The sequence below is a fragment of the Pleurodeles waltl genome, chromosome 8 (genome assembly GCF_031143425.1).
Source record: "Pleurodeles waltl isolate 20211129_DDA chromosome 8, aPleWal1.hap1.20221129, whole genome shotgun sequence".
Lineage (NCBI taxonomy): Eukaryota > Metazoa > Chordata > Amphibia > Caudata > Salamandridae > Pleurodeles > Pleurodeles waltl.
In genome coordinates this window covers 1,517,228,935-1,517,244,651 of record NC_090447.1, presented here as the reverse complement: position 1 = coordinate 1,517,244,651, position 15,717 = coordinate 1,517,228,935, and the positions used below count along the sequence as shown (strand labels likewise).

The 15,717-nt window shown below is 39.7% G+C and overlaps 7 non-coding genes across 7 annotated transcripts; all 7 read left to right on the top strand.

The window, feature by feature from the left end:
- Positions 1–2,746: 2,746 nt before the first annotated feature.
- TRNAF-GAA (transfer RNA phenylalanine (anticodon GAA)) lies at positions 2,747–2,819 on the top strand. The gene has a single exon. It is a non-coding gene; the product is annotated as a tRNA-Phe (tRNA).
- A 2,806-nt stretch (positions 2,820–5,625) lies between these two features.
- Positions 5,626–5,698, top strand: TRNAF-GAA (transfer RNA phenylalanine (anticodon GAA)). The gene has a single exon. It is a non-coding gene; the product is annotated as a tRNA-Phe (tRNA).
- A 2,822-nt stretch (positions 5,699–8,520) lies between these two features.
- On the top strand, positions 8,521–8,593 carry TRNAF-GAA (transfer RNA phenylalanine (anticodon GAA)). Its single transcript has one exon. It is a non-coding gene; the product is annotated as a tRNA-Phe (tRNA).
- Positions 8,594–9,087: 494 nt separating this feature from the next.
- TRNAF-GAA (transfer RNA phenylalanine (anticodon GAA)) lies at positions 9,088–9,160 on the top strand. Its single transcript has one exon. It is a non-coding gene; the product is annotated as a tRNA-Phe (tRNA).
- A 1,673-nt stretch (positions 9,161–10,833) lies between these two features.
- On the top strand, positions 10,834–10,906 carry TRNAF-GAA (transfer RNA phenylalanine (anticodon GAA)). Its single transcript has one exon. It is a non-coding gene; the product is annotated as a tRNA-Phe (tRNA).
- Positions 10,907–13,135: 2,229 nt separating this feature from the next.
- TRNAF-GAA (transfer RNA phenylalanine (anticodon GAA)) lies at positions 13,136–13,208 on the top strand. Its single transcript has one exon. It is a non-coding gene; the product is annotated as a tRNA-Phe (tRNA).
- Positions 13,209–13,702: 494 nt separating this feature from the next.
- Positions 13,703–13,775, top strand: TRNAF-GAA (transfer RNA phenylalanine (anticodon GAA)). Its single transcript has one exon. It is a non-coding gene; the product is annotated as a tRNA-Phe (tRNA).
- The last annotated feature ends 1,942 nt before the right edge of the window (positions 13,776–15,717 follow it).

The following is a 15,717-nucleotide window of genomic DNA, read 5'->3' as shown; positions in this document are numbered from 1 at the left end:
CAGTAGACATTTTAGTTCATAGATGAAACCTTTTAATAACCTGATCAACATACCATCAGTAGAGCACAGCACTTGCGTTCTATCTTCCTTTCAAAATGGCTTCCACCTCTGTTGCCTTCAGCTTTGACTTCCATTATTTCCAGTTTCTATCTTGATTTTAATGTAAAGCTTAGGCTGCATCATCTTCCATTTTCCCATGAACCAAGCTGTCAGATGATATAGCTTGCTTACTCATCCCACACATTTGTGTGCCTATTCAGAGTTTGGAATAAAAGAAGTACCTAGGTTGCGCACCAAAAAATTTAATGAGTAATTGCACCCAGTTAGCTGCAGAAGGATACCGGAAGTTTAAGACATAGCTGTACCCTCAAAGTGAATGATTTCGGGGTGTATGTCTTGTCTACAATGATTAAGAAAAATACGGAGGGACCTGCGCAATAAGTGGCTGAAATAGCTCAGTTGGGAGAGCGTTAGACTGAAGATCTAAAGGTCCCGGGTTTCGGCAAAGACTCAGAAGACAGCTTTTTAGGCGTGTTTCTTTCTTGGATTCAGCTTCTGGGGACGTTTTATTTAATTGATAAAACCTTTCATCAACCTAATTGACATACCATCAGTACAAGACAGTACTTGTTTTCTATCTTCCTTTCAAAATGGATTCCACCTCTCTTGCCTTCAGCTTTGACTTCCATTATTTACTGTTTCTGTCTTGATTTTTAGGTAACCCGCAGTCTGCATCAGTCTCCATCTTCCCTTGAACCAAAGTGTCGGATGAAATAGCTTGCTTACTCATGCCACACATTTCTGTGCATTAGATTGCTAGCCTATTTAGAGTTTAGAAAAAAAGAAATACCTAGCTTGCACAATAAAAAACAAATTCCCTAATTACACCCAGTTAACTGGAGAAGGATACAGCAAAGTTTAAGACATAGCTGTACCCTCACAGTGAATGATTTAGACTTCTGTGTCTTGTCTACAATGATTAAAAATGATACGGAAAGCTTTTCATGACACCTGGTTTAAATATCTCAGTTGGGAGAATGTTAGACTAAAGATAAAAAAAGGTCCTTGGTTCAATCCTGGGTTGTGCCAAAGACCAAGCACTCAGCTTGTTAGGCATGTTTCTTTCTTGGAGTCACTCTCAAGGGACATTTTATTTCATTGATAAAAACTTGCATCAACCTGATCGACATGCCATCGGTACAAAAGAGCACTTATTTTCTATCTTCCTTTCAAAATGGCTTCCACCTCTCTTGCCTTCAGCTTTGACTTCCATTATTTCCCGTTTCTATCTTGATTTTGATGTAAACCGTAGCCGGCGTCATCTTCCATTTTCCCATGAGCCAAACTGTCAGATGATATAGCTTGCTTGGTCATGCCACACATTTCTGTTTATGAGAGTGGTAGCCTATTCAGAGTTTAGAAAAAAAGAAGTACCTACCTCACGTAGCAAAAAAGTAAAGGAGTAATTGCCCCCAGTTAACTACAGAAGGATACAGCAAAGTGTAACACATAGCTGTACCCTCACAGTGAATGATTGCGACTTATATTTCTTGTCTACAATGATTAACAATAATAAGGAAGGCACTGTGAAAAAACGGGCTGAAAGAGCTCAGTTGCGAGGACGTCAAACTTTAGATCTAAGGGTCCCTGGTTAAATCCTTGGTTTGGTCAAAGACTGAGCAGCTAGTTCGTCAGGCAAGTTTCTTTTTTGGAGTCAGCTTCCGGTGACGTTTTATTTAATTAATAAAACCTTTCATCAACCTAATTGACATACCATCAGTACAAGACAGTACGTGTTTTCTATCTTTCTTTGAAAATGGATTCCACCTCTCTTGCCTTCAGCTTTGACTTCCATTATTTGCCGTTTCTATCTCGATTTTAGGGTAAACTGTAGCCTGCATCATTTTCCATCTAACCTTGGACCAAAGTGTCAGATGATATAGCTTGCTTCCTCATGCCACACATTTCTGTGTATTAGATTGCTAGCCTATTTAGCGTTTAGAAAAAAAGAAATACCTAGCTTGCGCAATAAAAAATAAATTGACTAATTGTGCCCAGTTAGCTGCAGAAGGATACAGCATACTTTAACACATAGATGTACCCTCCTAGTGATTGATCAGATGCCCACTTGTTGCCTACAATGATTAAGAATCATCAGGAAGGTATTCTTTGACAACTGGCCGAAATAGCTCAGTTGGGAGAGCGTTAGACTGAAGATCTAAAGGTCCCTGGTTCAATCCTGGGTTTCGGCAAGGACTGAGCACCTAGCTAATTAGGTGTAGTTCTCTCTTGGAGTCAGCTTCAGTAGACATTTTAGTTCATAGATGAAACCTTTCAATAACCTGATCGACATACCATCAGTAGAGCACAGCACTTGCGTTCTATCTTCCTTTCAAAATGGCTTCCACCTCTCTTGCCTTCAGCTTTGACTTCCATTATTTCCAGTTTGTATCTTGATTTTAATGTAAAGCTTAGGCTGCATCATCTTCTATTTTCCCATGAACCAAGCTGTCAGATGATATAGCTTGCTTACTCATCCCACACATTTGTGTGCCTATTCAGAGTTTGGAATAAAAGAAGTACCTAGGTTGCGCACCAAAAAAGTAAATGAGTAAATGCACCCAGATAGCTGCAGAAGGATACCGGAAGTTTAAGACATAGCTGTACCCTCAAAGTGAATGATTTCGAGGTGTATGTCTTGTCTACAATGATTAAGAAGAAAACGGAGGGACCTGTGAAATAACTGGCCGAAATAGCTCAGTTGGGAGAGCGTTAGACTGAAGATCTAAAGGTCCCTGGTTCAATCCCGGGTTTCGGCAAAGACTCAGAAGACAGCTTGTTTGGCGTGTTTCTTTCTTGGATTCAGCTTCTGGTGACGTTTTATTTAATTGATAAAACCTTTCATCAACCTAATTGACATACCATCAGTACAAGACAGTACTTGTTTTCTATCTTCCTTTCAAAATGGATTCCACCTCTCTTGCCTTCAGCTTTGACTTCCATTATTTACTGTTTCTGTCTTGATTTTTAGGTAACCCGCAGTCTGCATCAGTCTCCATCTTCCCTTGAACCAAAGTGTCGGATGAAATAGCTTGCTTACTCATGCCACACATTTCTGTGCATTAGATTGCTAGCCTATTTAGAGTTTAGAAAAAAAGAAATACCTAGCTTGCACAATAAAAAACGAATTCCCTAATTACACCCAGTTAACTGGAGAAGGATACAGCAAAGTTTAAGACATAGCTGTACCCTCACAGTGAATGATTTAGACTTCTGTGTCTTGTCTACAATGATTAAAAATGATACGGAAAGCTTTTCATGACACCTGGCTAAAATATCTCAGTTGGGAGAATGTTAGACTAAAGATAAAAAAGGTCCTTGGTCCAATCCTGGGTTGTGCCAAAGACCAAGCACTCAGCTTGTTAGGCATGTTTCTTTCTTGGAGTCACTCTCAAGTGACATTTTATTTCATTGATAAAAACTTGCATCAACCTGATCGACATGCCATCGGTACAAAAGAGCACTTATTTTCTATCTTCCTTTCAAAATGGCTTCCACCTCTCTTGCCTTCAGCTTTGACTTCCATTATTTCCAGTTTCTATCTTGATTTTAATGTAAAGCTTAGGCTGCATCATCTTCTATTTTCCCATGAACCAAGCTGTCAGATGATATAGCTTGCTTACTCATCCCACACATTTGTGTGCCTATTCAGAGTTTGGAATAAAAGAAGTACCTAGGTTGCGCACCAAAAAAGTAAATGAGTAAATGCACCCAGTTAGCTGCAGAAGGATACCGGAAGTTTAAGACATAGCTGTACCCTCAAAGTGAATGATTTCGAGGTGTATGTCTTGTCTACAATGATTAAGAAGAAAACGGAGGGACCTGTGAAATAAGTGGCCGAAATAGCTCAGTTGGGAGAGCGTTAGACTGAAGATCTAAAGGTCCCTGGTTCAATCTCGGGTTTCGGCAAAGACTCAGAAGACAGCTTGTTAGGTGTGTTTCTTTCTTGGATTCAGCTTCTGGTGACGTTTTATTTAATTGATAAAATCTTTCATCAACCTAATTGACATACCATCAGTACAAGACAGTACTTGTTTTCTATCTTCCTTTCAAAATGGCTTCCACCTCTCTTGCCTTCAGCTTTGACTTCCATTATTTCCCGTTTCTATCTTGATTTTGATGTAAACCGTAGCCGGCGTCATCTTCCATTTTCCCATGAGCCAAACTGTCAGATGATACAGCTTGCTTGGTCATGCCACACATTTCTGTTTATGAGAGTGGTAGCCTATTCAGAGTTTAGAAAAAAAGAAGTACCTACCTCGCGTAGCAAAAAAGTAAAGGAGTAATTGCCCCCAGTTAGCTACAGAAGGATACAGGAAAGTGTAACACATAGCTGTACCCTCACAGTGAATGATTGCGACTTATATTTCTTGTCTACAATGATTAACAATAATAAGGAAGGCACTGTGAAAAAACGGGCTGAAAGAGCTCAGTTGCGAGGACGTCAAACTTTAGATCTAAGGGTCCCTGGTTAAATCCTTGGTTTGGTCAAAGACTGAGCAGCTAGTTCGTCAGGCAAGTTTCTTTTTTGGAGTCAGCTTCCGGTGACGTTTTATTTAATTAATAAAACCTTTCATCAACCTAATTGACATACCATCAGTACAAGACAGTACGTGTTTTCTATCTTTCTTTGAAAATGGATTCCACCTCTCTTGCCTTCAGCTTTGACTTCCATTATTTGCCGTTTCTATCTCGATTTTAGGGTAAACTGTAGCCTGCATCATTTTCCATCTAACCTTGGACCAAAGTGTCAGATGATATAGCTTGCTTCCTCATGCCACACATTTCTGTGTATTAGATTGCTAGCCTATTTAGCGTTTAGAAAAAAAGAAATACCTAGCTTGCGCAATAAAAAATAAATTGACTAATTGTGCCCAGTTAGCTGCAGAAGGATACAGCATACTTTAACACATAGATGTACCCTCCTAGTGATTGATCAGATGCCCACTTGTTGCCTGCAATGATTAAGAATCATCAGGAAGGTATTCTCTGACAACTGGCCGAAATAGCTCATTTGGGAGAGCGTTAAACTGAAGATCTAAAGCTCTCTGGTTCAATCCCGGGTTTTGGCAAGGACTGAGCACCTAGCTAATTAGGTGTAGTTCTCTCTTGGAGTCAGCTTCAGTAGACATTTTAGTTCATAGATGAAACCTTTTAATAACCTGTTCGACATACCATCAGTAGAGCACAGCACTTGCTTCTATCTTCCTTTCAAAATGGCTTCCACCTCTCTTGCCTTCAGCTTTGACTTCCATTATTTCCAGTTTCTATCTTGATTTTAATGTAAACCTTAGGCTGCATCATCTTACATTTTCCCATGAACCAAGCTGTCAGATGATATAGCTTGCTTACTCATCCCACACATTTGTGTGGCTATTCAGAGTTTGGAATAAAAGAAGTACCTAGGTTGCGCACCAAAAAAGTAAATGAGTAATTGCACCCAGTTAGCTGCAGAAGGATACCGGAAGTTTAAGACATAGCTGTACCCTCAAAGTGAATGATTTCGAGGTGTATGTCTTGTCTACAATGATTAAGAAGAATACGGAGGGACCTGTGAAATAAGTGGCCGAAATAGCTCAGTTGGGAGAGCGTTAGATTGAAGATCTAAAGGTCCCTGGTTCAATCCCGGGTTTTGGCAAGGACTGAGCACCTAGCTAATTAGGTGTAGTTCTCTCTTGGAGTCAGCTTCAGTAGACATTTTAGTTCATAGATGAAACCTTTTAATAACCTGATCAACATACCATCAGTAGAGCACAGCACTTGCGTTCTATCTTCCTTTCAAAATGGATTCCACCTCTCTTGCCTTCAGCTTTGACTTCCATTATTTACTGTTTCTGTCTTGATTTTTAGGTAACCCGCAGTCTGCATCAGTCTCCATCTTCCCTTGAACCAAAGTGTCGGATGAAATAGCTTGCTTACTCATGCCACACATTTCTGTGCATTAGATTGCTAGCCTATTTAGAGTTTAGAAAAAAAGAAATACCTAGCTTGCACAATAAAAAACGAATTCCCTAATTACACCCAGTTAACTGGAGAAGGATACAGCAAAGTTTAAGACATAGCTGTACCCTCACAGTGAATGATTTAGACTTCTGTGTCTTGTCTACAATGATTAAAAATGATACAGAAAGCTTTTCATGACACCTGGCTAAAATATCTCAGTTGGGAGAATGTTAGACTAAAGATAAAAAAGGTCCTTGGTCCAATCCTGGGTTGTGCCAAAGACCAAGCACTCAGCTTGTTAGGCATGTTTCTTTCTTGGAGTCACTCTCAAGTGACATTTTATTTCATTGATAAAAACTTGCATCAACCTGATCGACATGCCATCGTACAAAAGAGCACTTATTTTCTGTCTTCCTTTCAAAATGGCTTCCACCTCTCTTGCCTTCAGCTTTGACTTCCATTATTTCCAGTTTCTATCTTGATTTTAATGTAAAGCTTAGGCTGCATCATCTTCTATTTTCCCATGAACCAAGCTGTCAGATGATATAGCTTGCTTACTCATCCCACACATTTGTGTGCCTATTCAGAGTTTGGAATAAAGAAGTACCTAGGTTGCGCACCAAAAAAGTAAATGAGTAAATGCACCCAGTTAGCTGCAGAAGGATACCGGAAGTTTAAGACATAGCTGTACCCTCAAAGTGAATGATTTCGAGGTGTATGTCTTGTCTACAATGATTAAGAAGAAAACGGAGGGAGCTGTGAAATAACTGGCTGAAATAGCTCAGTTGGGAGAGCGTTAGACTGAAGATCTTAAGGTCCCTGGTTCAATCCCGGGTTTCGGCAAAGACTCAGAAGACAGCTTGTTAGGCGTGTTTCTTTCTTGGATTCAGCTTCTGGTGACGTTTTATTTAATTGATAAAACCTTTCATCAACCTAATTGACATACCATCAGTACAAGACAGTACTTGTTTTCTATCTTCCTTTCAAAATGGATTCCACCTCTCTTGCCTTCAGCTTTGACTTCCATTATTTACTGTTTCTGTCTTGATTTTTAGGTAACCCGCAGTCTGCATCAGTCTCCATCTTCCCTTGAACCAAAGTGTCGGATGAAATAGCTTGCTTACTCATGCCACACATTTCTGTGCATTAGATTGCTAGCCTATTTAGAGTTTAGAAAAAAAGAAATACCTAGCTTGCACAATAAAAAACGAATTCCCTAATTACACCCAGTTAACTGGAGAAGGATACAGCAAAGTTTAAGACATAGCTGTACCCTCACAGTGAATGATTTAGACTTCTGTGTCTTGTCTACAATGATTAAAAATGATACGGAAAGCTTTTCATGACACCTGGTTTAAATATCTCAGTTGGGAGAATGTTAGACTAAAGATAAAAAAAGGTCCTTGGTTCAATCCTGGGTTGTGCCAAAGACCAAGCACTCAGCTTGTTAGGCATGTTTCTTTCTTGGAGTCACTCTCAAGGGACATTTTATTTCATTGATAAAAACTTGCATCAACCTGATCGACATGCCATCGGTACAAAAGAGCACTTATTTTCTATCTTCCTTTCAAAATGGCTTCCACCTCTCTTGCCTTCAGCTTTGACTTCCATTATTTCCCGTTTCTATCTTGATTTTGATGTAAACCGTAGCCGGCGTCATCTTCCATTTTCCCATGAGCCAAACTGTCAGATGATATAGCTTGCTTGGTCATGCCACACATTTCTGTTTATGAGAGTGGTAGCCTATTCAGAGTTTAGAAAAAAAGAAGTACCTACCTCACGTAGCAAAAAAGTAAAGGAGTAATTGCCCCCAGTTAGCTACAGAAGGATACAGCAAAGTGTAACACATAGCTGTACCCTCACAGTGAATGATTGCGACTTATATTTCTTGTCTACAATGATTAACAATAATAAGGAAGGCACTGTGAAAAAACGGGCTGAAAGAGCTCAGTTGCGAGGACGTCAAACTTTAGATCTAAGGGTCCCTGGTTAAATTCTTGGTTTGGTCAAAGACTGAGCAGCTAGTTCGTCAGGCAAGTTTCTTTTTTGGAGTCAGCTTCCGGTGACGTTTTATTTAATTAATAAAACCTTTCATCAACCTAATTGACATACCATCAGTACAAGACAGTACGTGTTTTCTATCTTCCTTTGAAAATGGATTCCACCTCTCTTGCCTTCAGCTTTGACTTCGATTATTTGCCGTTTCTATCTCGATTTTAGGGTAAACTGTAGCCTGCATCATTTTCCATCTAACCTTGGACCAAAGTGTCAGATGATATAGCTTGCTTCCTCATGCCACACATTTCTGTGTATTAGATTGCTAGCCTATTTAGCGTTTAGAAAAAAAGAAATACCTAGCTTGCGCAATAAAAAATAAATTGACTAATTGTGCCCAGTTAGCTGCAGAAGGATACAGCATACTTTAACACATAGATGTACCCTCCTAGTGATTGATCAGATGCCCACTTGTTGCCTACAATGATTAAGAATCATCAGGAAGGTATTCTCTGACAACTGGCCGAAATAGCTCAGTTGGGAGAGCGTTAGACTGAAGATCTAAAGGTCCCTGGTTCAATCCCGGGTTTCGGCAAGGACTGAGCACCTAGCTAATTAGGTGTAGTTCTCTCTTGGAGTCAGCTTCAGTAGACATTTTAGTTCATAGATGAAACCTTTCAATAACCTGATCGACATACCATCAGTAGAGCACAGCACTTGCGTTCTATCTTCCTTTCAAAATGGCTTCCACCTCTGTTGCCTTCAGCTTTGACTTCCATTATTTCCAGTTTGTATCTTGATTTTAATGTAAAGCTTAGGCTGCATCATCTTCTATTTTCCCATGAACCAAGCTGTCAGATGATAAAGCTTGCTTACTCATCCCACACATTTGTGTGCCTATTCAGAGTTTGGAATAAAAGAAGTACCTAGGTTGCGCACCAAAAAAGTAAATGAGTAAATGCACCCAGTTAGCTGCAGAAGGATACCGGAAGTTTAAGACATAGCTGTACCATCAAAGTGAATGATTTGGAGGTGTATGTCTTGTCTGCAATGATTAAGAAGAAAACGGAGGGAGCTGTGAAATAACTGGCCGAAATAGCTCAGTTGGGAGAGCGTTAGACTGAAGATCTAAAGGTCCCTGGTTCAATCCCGGGTTTCGGCAAAGACTCAGAAGACAGCTTTTTAGACGTGTTTCGTTCTTGGATTCAGCTTCTGGTGACGTTTTATTTAATTGATAAAACCTTTCATCAACCTAATTGACATACCATCAGTACAAGACAGTACTTGTTTTCTATCTTCCTTTCAAAATGGATTCCACCTCTCTTGCCTTCAGCTTTGACTTCCATTATTTACTGTTTCTGTCTTGATTTTTAGGTAACCCGCAGTCTGCATCAGTCTCCATCTTCCCTTGAACCAAAGTGTCGGATGAAATAGCTTGCTTACTCATGCCACACATTTCTGTGCATTAGATTGCTAGCCTATTTAGAGTTTAGAAAAAAAGAAATACCTAGCTTGCACAATAAAAAACGAATTCCCTAATTACACCCAGTTAACTGGAGAAGGATTCAACAAAGTTTAAGACATAGCTGTACCCTCACAGTGAATGATTTAGACTTCTGTGTCTTGTCTACAATGATTAAAAATGATACGGAAAGCTTTTCATGACACCTGGCTAAAATATCTCAGTTGGGAGAATGTTAGACTAAAGATAAAAAAGGTCCTTGGTTCAATCCTGGGTTGTGCCAAAGACCAAGCACTCAGCTTGTTAGGCATGTTTCTTTCTTGGAATCACTCTCAAGTGACATTTTATTTCATTGATAAAAACTTGCATCAACCTGATCGACATGCCATCGGTACAAAAGAGCACCTATTTTCTATCTTCCTTTCAAAATGGCTTCCACCTCTCTTGCCTTCAGCTTTGACTTCCATTATTTCCCGTTTCTATCTTGATTTTAATGTAAACCGTAGCCGGCGTCATCTTCCATTTTCCCATGAGCCAAACTGTCAGATGATATAGCTTGCTTGGTCATGCCACACATTTCTGTTTATGAGAGTGGTAGCCTATTCAGAGTTTAGAAAAAAAGAAGTACCTACCTCGCGTAGCAAAAAAGTAAAGGAGTAATTGCCCCCAGTTAGCTACAGAAGGATACAGCAAAGTGTAACACATAGCTGTACCCTCACAGTGAATGATTGCGACTTATATTTCTTGTCTACAATGATTAACAATAATAAGGAAGGCACTGTGAAAAAACGGGCTGAAAGAGCTCAGTTGCGAGGACGTCAAACTTTAGATCTAAGGGTCCCTGGTTAAATCCTTGGTTTGGTCAAAGACTGAGCAGCTAGTTCGTCAGGCAAGTTTCTTTTTTGGAGTCAGCTTCCGGTGACGTTTTATTTAATTAATAAAACCTTTCATCAACCTAATTGACATACCATCAGTACAAGACAGTACGTGTTTTCTATCTTTCTTTGAAAATGGATTCCACCTCTCTTGCCTTCAGCTTTGACTTCCATTATTTGCCGTTTCTATCTCGATTTTAGGGTAAACTGTAGCCTGCATCATTTTCCATCTAACCTTGGACCAAAGTGTCAGATGATATAGCTTGCTTCCTCATGCCACACATTTCTGTGTATTAGATTGCTAGCCTATTTAGCGTTTAGAAAAAAAGAAATACCTAGCTTGCGCAATAAAAAATAAATTGACTAATTGTGCCCAGTTAGCTGCAGAAGGATACAGCATACTTTAACACATAGATGTACCCTCCTAGTGATTGATCAGATGCCCACTTGTTTCCTACAATGATTAAGAATCATCAGGAAGGTATTTTCTGACAACTGGCCAAAATAGCTCAGTTGGGAGAGCGTTAGACTGAAGATCTAAAGGTCCCTGGTTCAATCCCGGGTTTCGGCAAGGACTGAGCACCTAGCTAATTAGGTGTAGTTCTCTCTTGGAGTCAGCTTCAGTAGACATTTTAGTTCATAGATGAAACCTTTCAATAACCTGATCGACATACCATCAGTAGAGCACAGCACTTGCGTTCTATCTTCCTTTCAAAATGGCTTCCACCTCTCTTGCCTTCAGCTTTGACTTCCATTATTTCCAGTTTCTATCTTGATTTTAATGTAAAGCTTAGGCTGCATCATCTTCTATTTTCCCATGAACCAAGCTGTCAGATGATATAGCTTGCTTACTCATCCCACACATTTGTGTGCCTATTCAGAGTTTGGAATAAAAGAAGTACCTAGGTTGCGCACCAAAAAAGTAAATGAGTAAATGCACCCAGTTAGCTGCAGAAGGATACCGGAAGTTTAAGACATAGCTGTACCCTCAAAGTGAATGATTTCGAGGTGTATGTCTTGTCTACAATGATTAAGAAGAAAACGGAGGGACCTGTGAAATAACTGGCCGAAATAGCTCAGTTGGGAGAGCGTTAGACTGAAGATCTAAAGGTCCCGGGTTTCGGCAAAGACTCAGAAGACAGCTTGTTAGGCGTGTTTCTTTCTTGGATTCAGCTTCTGGTGACGTTTTATTTAATTGATAAAACCTTTCATCAACCTAATTGACATACCATCAGTACAAGACAGTACTTGTTTTCTATCTTCCTTTCAAAATGGATTCCACCTCTCTTGCCTTCAGCTTTGACTTCCATTATTTACTGTTTCTGTCTTGATTTTTAGGTAACCCGCAGTCTGCATCAGTCTCCATCTTCCCTTGAACCAAAGTGTCGGATGAAATAGCTTGCTTACTCATGCCACACATTTCTGTGCATTAGATTGCTAACCTATTTAGAGTTTAGAAAAAAAGAAATACCTAGCTTGCACAATAAAAAACGAATTCCCTAATTACACCCAGTTAACTGGAGAAGGATACAGCAAAGTTTAAGACATAGCTGTACCCTCACAGTGAATGATTTAGACTTCTGTGTCTTGTCTACAATGATTAAAAATGATACGGAAAGCTTTTCATGACACCTGGTTTAAATATCTCAGTTGGGAGAATGTTAGACTAAAGATAAAAAAAGGTCCTTGGTTCAATCCTAGGTTGTGCCAAAGACCAAGCACTCAGCTTGTTAGGCATGTTTCTTTCTTGGAGTCACTCTCAAGGGACATTTTATTTCATTGATAAAAACTTGCATCAACCTGATCGACATGCCATCGGTACAAAAGAGCACTTATTTTCTATCTTCCTTTCAAAATGGCTTCCACCTCTCTTGCCTTCAGCTTTGACTTCCATTATTTCCCGTTTCTATCTTGATTTTGATGTAAACCGTAGGCGGCGTCATCTTCCATTTTCCCATGAGCCAAACTGTCAGATGATATAGCTTGCTTAGTCATGCCACACATTTCTGTTTATGAGAATGGTAGCCTATTCAGAGTTTAGAAAAAAAGAAGTACCTAGCTCGCGTAGCAAAAAAGTAAAGGAGTAATTGCCCCCAGTTAGCTACAGAAGGATACAGCAAAGTGTAACACATAGCTGTACCCTCACAGTGAATGATTGCGACTTATATTTCTTGTCTACAATGATTAATAATAATAAGGAAGGCACTGTGAAAAAACGGGCTGAAAGAGCTCAGTTGCGAGGACGTCAAACTTTAGATCTAAGGGTCCCTGGTTAAATCCTTGGTTTGGTCAAAGACTGAGCAGCTAGTTCGTCAGGCAAGTTTCTTTTTTGGAGTCAGCTTCCGGTGACGTTTTATTTAATTAATAAAACCTTTCATCAACCTAATTGACATACCATCAGTACAAGACAGTACGTGTTTTCTATCTTTCTTTGAAAATGGATTCCACCTCTCTTGCCTTCAGCTTTGACTTCCCTTATTTGCCGTTTCTATCTCGATTTTAGGGTAAACTGTAGCCTGCATCATTTTCCATCTAACCTTGGACCAAAGTGTCAGATGATATAGCTTGCTTCCTCATGCCACACATTTCTGTGTATTAGATTGCTAGCCTATTTAGCGTTTAGAAAAAAAGAAATACCTAGCTTGCGCAATAAAAAATAAATTGACTAATTGTGCCCAGTTAGCTGCAGAAGGATACAGCATACTTTAACACATAGATGTACCCTCCTAGTGATTGATCAGATGCCCACTTGTTGCCTACAATGATTAAGAATCATCAGGAAGGTATTCTTTGACAACTGGCCGAAATAGCTCAGTTGGGAGAGCGTTAGACTGAAGATCTAAAGGTCCCTGGTTCAATCCCGGGTTTCGGCAAGGACTGAGCACCTAGCTAATTAGGTGTAGTTCTCTCTTGGAGTCAGCTTCAGTAGACATTTTAGTTCATAGATGAAACCTTTCAATAACCTGATCGACATACCATCAGTAGAGCACAGCACTTGCGTTCTATCTTCCTTTCAAAATGGCTTCCACCTCTCTTGCCTTCAGCTTTGACTTCCATTATTTCCAGTTTCTATCTTGATTTTAATGTAAAGCTTAGGCTGCATCATCTTCTATTTTCCCATGAACCAAGCTGTCAGATGATATAGCTTGCTTACTCATCCCACACATTTGTGTGCCTATTCAGAGTTTGGAATAAAAGAAGTACCTAGGTTGCGCACCAAAAAAGTAAATGAGTAAATGCACCCAGTTAGCTGCAGAAGGATACCGGAAGTTTAAGACATAGCTGTACCCTCAAAGTGAATGATTTCGAGGTGTATGTCTTGTCTACAATGATTAAGAAGAAAACGGAGGGACCTGTGAAATAACTGGCCGAAATAGCTCAGTTGGGAGAGCGTTAGACTGAAGATCTAAAGGTCCCTGGTTCAATCCCGGGTTTTGGCAAAGACTCAGAAGACAGCTTGTTAGGCGTGTTTCTTTCTTGGATTCAGCTTCTGGTGACGTTTTATTTAATTGATAAAACCTTTCATCGACCTAATTGACATACCATCAGTACAAGACAGTACTTGTTTTCTATCTTCCTTTCAAAATGGATTCCACCTCTCTTGCCTTCAGCTTTGACTTCCATTATTTACTGTTTCTGTCTTGATTTTTAGGTAACCCGCAGTCTGCATCAGTCTCCATCTTCCCTTGAACCAAAGTGTCGGATGAAATAGCTTGCTTACTCATGCCACACATTTCTGTGCATTAGATTGCTAGCCTATTTAGAGCTTAGAAAAAAAGAAATACCTAGCTTGCAGAATAAAAAACAAATTCCCTAATTACACCCAGTTAACTGGAGAAGGATACAGCAAAGTTTAAGACATAGCTGTACCCTCACAGTGAATGATTTAGACTTCTGTGTCTTGTCTACAATGATTAAAAATGATACGGAAAGCTTTTCATGACACCTGGCTAAAATATCTCAGTTGGGAGAATGTTAGACTAAAGATAAAAAAGGTCCTTGGTTCAATCCTGGGTTGTGCCAAAGACCAAGCACTCAGCTTGTTAGGCATGTTTCTTTCTTGGAATCACTCTCAAGTGACATTTTATTTCATTGATAAAAACTTGCATCAACCTGATCGACATGCCATCGGTACAAAAGAGCACCTATTTTCTATCTTCCTTTCAAAATGGCTTCCACCTCTCTTGCCTTCAGCTTTGACTTCCATTATTTCCCGTTTCTATCTTGATTTTAATGTAAACCGTAGCCGGCGTCATCTTCCATTTTCCCATGAGCCAAACTGTCAGATGATATAGCTTGCTTGGTCATGCCACACATTTCTGTTTATGAGAGTGGTAGCCTATTCAGAGTTTAGAAAAAAAGAAGTACCTACCTCGCGTAGCAAAAAAGTAAAGGAGTAATTGCCCCCAGTTAGCTACAGAAGGATACAGCAAAGTGTAACACATAGCTGTACCCTCACAGTGAATGATTGCGACTTATATTTCTTGTCTACAATGATTAACAATAATAAGGAAGGCACTGTGAAAAAACGGGCTGAAAGAGCTCAGTTGCGAGGACGTCAAACTTTAGATCTAAGGGTCCGTGGTTAAATCCTTGGTTTGGTCAAAGACTGAGCAGCTAGTTCGTCAGGCAAGTTTCTTTTTTGGAGTCAGCTTCCGGTGACGTTTTATTTAATTAATAAAACCTTTCATCAACCTAATTGACATACCATCAGTACAAGACCGTACGTGTTTTCTATCTTTCTTTGAAAATGGATTCCACCTCTCTTGCCTTCAGCTTTGACTTCCCTTATTTGCCGTTTCTATCTCGATTTTAGGGTAAACTGTAGCCTGCATCATTTTCCATCTAACCTTGGACCAAAGTGTCAGATGATATAGCTTGCTTCCTCATGCCACACATTTCTGTGTATTAGATTGCTAGCCTATTTAGCGTTTAGAAAAAAAGAAATACCTAGCTTGCGCAATAAAAAATAAATTGACTAATTGTGCCCAGTTAGCTGCAGAAGGATACAGCATACTTTAACACATAGATGTACCCTCCTAGTGATTGATCAGATGCCCACTTGTTTCCTCCAATGATTAAGAATCATCAGGAAGGTATTTTCTGACAAGTGGTCAAAATAGCTCAGTTGGGAGAGCGTTAGACTGAAGATCTAAAGGTCCCTGGTTCAATCCCGGGTTTCGGCAAGGACTGAGCACCTAGCTAATTAGGTGTAGTTCTCTCTTGGAGTCAGCTTCAGTAGACATTTTAGTTCATAGATGAAACCTTTCAATAACCTGATCGACATACCATCAGTAGAGCACAGCACTTGCGTTCTATCTTCCTTTCAAAATGGCTTCCACCTCTCTTGCCTTCAGCTTTGACTTCCATTATTTCCAGTTT